Raw genomic sequence first — 2,518 nt, forward strand, 5'->3', positions numbered from 1 at the left:
TCTGCAAATTTGATGAGTTCCCCATCTATCCCCTCGTCCAAATCATTGATGAAGATGTTGAAGAGCACTGGGCCCAGAACAGAGCCTTGGGGCACCCTACTACACACCACTACACCCTTCCCTAAACTAGGTAACATTATTAGAGCATTAATGATGTTACCTAGTTTGGATAACGAAACACCTGCAAAAAAAATAGCCATGCTCAGAGAGTACCAAGGACTCCTGATATTTAACCTTCATTGTATTCAAGCATGGAAAGGTTGACATTCCATTGACCAGTCTCCTAAAAGGCTTCAAAACATGGTGAGAAGATAAAAAGCAGACACTTTGATATTAATTGACATCAGTTGGAGGATCCTTTCAAAGCAAGGTCAGGGGAGATCAAAGAAAGGCACTTAAAAAACCATTAGAGAAAAACCATTGTCTGGCAACGTGAGCCTCAGTTTCTATCCACGCAGGTCCATGCAGATTCAACACAAGCCAGATGCACTGAACGGACCATGGAAGTTTAATTTATGCAGAGGAGAGAACAAGGTAATCCTCCCCAGACTTCTCCAAAACTTTATTACTCAATAAGTTGGGATTTTTTAAAAATATAAACTGAGAGATCAGTTAGACCAGAATCATAGAAATGGAAGTGACACAATGAAGGATTGCAAATTAAAGCATATGTAATTAATTTGGTACCAAAATTTACTTTGCAACTTTTGAGAAGGCTACTTCTTCAACTTCTGTTTCTATCTAATTTCAGGGTACCTGATAATTGATTTCAAAATTCTCTTCTTTTTCTTCCAAAATTTTTATGACAGTTATCATGGCATAAAATAAAGTGAAAATAAAGTTGTGATTGCAATTTCCAGGATCTCAAGACAACATGAAAGCCTTTTTGATGTTATCCAATTTTTCAGACATGTTTCTTTCTGCAGTAAAACTTCAATCAAAGCAGCTGGCGCCAAGAGTGCCAAATCTGGTTAAAATGGAGAGATAGATAACATGACGGAAGAAACACAGAGCAATCTTAAACTTGTCTGTTCAGACATCAACTCTCTTGATTAAAGGGATGTAATCTCTGATGAATCCTTGAGACTTCTACGAGAATCAGGAATCTCAGCATTATTAAACCATACATTATTAAATTAGGAGCACTCAATAGAAATACACTCCTGGGAAAGCCATGCTCAAATGATACCAGCATTTTGAAGTCACTTGTAACAAGGTTTATCAAGAGTACTCCAATGTTGAAATTACTGTAATGCCTGGGAACAAGGCTCTCATGTTCTATCAGTAGAACGATTTGCCTCCATAAGTTATGAGTGCTCCAACAATTAAGGTTTCTAAGAAGAGACTGGACAACCACTTGACTGAAATGGTATAGGTTTCCTGCTTGAGCAGGGGGTTGGACTAGAAGACCTCCAAGGTCCCTTCCAACTCTGTTATTCTATTCTATTCTATTCTATTCTATTCTCATCATCCATCATTGGTCAAGTTATTCTCCAAAGCACCTGAAGGCAGGGCAAAAAGCAACAGATGGAAACTAATCAAGGAGAGAAGCAACCTAGAACTAAGGAGAAACTTCCTGACAGTGAGAACCATCAATCAGTGGAACGACTTGCCTCCAGAAGTTGTGGCTGCTCCAACAAGTAAGGTTTTTAAGAAGAGACTGGACAGCCATTTGTCTGAAATGGTATAGGGTTTCCTGCTTGAGCAGGGGGTTGGACTAGAAGACCTCCAAGGTCCCTTCCAACTCTGTTATTCTGCTATTCTATTTGGTAGGTAACTTCTGGGAGGTCTATTTCATTAGTTTAATTTAATTCTTAGAGTATCTTACTGTCACTTATCTTAGTGACTTTCATTCTTTAAAACCCTTAGGATGGCTCAGTCAATGGAGGAAGATTTTTCAGGATCCAGCAGTGGTGAAGGATCATGTGACCACCACTCAGGTTTGTTCACGCCAAGCCAAATCCAAAGGGAACCAAGGTTTTTGACTTCTGAAGGAACTTTTTTTTTCAGATTATGCTCACATGGACAAGCATGAAATGCATGAACACAGCTATGATTATTTTCAGGGCAGGAATAGAGAATAGTAAAAGAGAGGTTGAATTAGAGAGGCCAATCATGTAGAAATCCTTGCACATCCCATTAGGATCTGTTCTTGGTGTAAGAAGTAAATAAGATGGAGGGTTCTTCTCCAGAACATTGAGAAAAACAATTTTGTGGTGAGTTGGCCATGGTGAGTTGACTGTGGCAAGTTGGCTGTGGTAAGTTGGCTGTGGCAAGTTGGCCATGGCGAGTTGGCCACGGCGAATTGTCATAGGCGCCAGCAGGGCTTTTTTTCTCAGAGAAAAGGTGGTGGAACTCACCTCCCTCCCCTGGCCACGCCCCCACCCAAACCTGGCCACGCCCTCATCAAACCCTAGGACCGCCCCTTTAGAGAACAGGAATGCAAGTAAAATTTGGGAGGGGCTATAAAAGTAAATGTATGGAATTACATAAAAAGCAATGCAGTACATGTGCAAAA

Source organism: Protobothrops mucrosquamatus, unplaced genomic scaffold (genome assembly GCF_001527695.2).
Source record: "Protobothrops mucrosquamatus isolate PMUCROS unplaced genomic scaffold, P.Mucros_1.0 scaffold_235, whole genome shotgun sequence".
NCBI lineage: Eukaryota > Metazoa > Chordata > Lepidosauria > Squamata > Viperidae > Protobothrops > Protobothrops mucrosquamatus.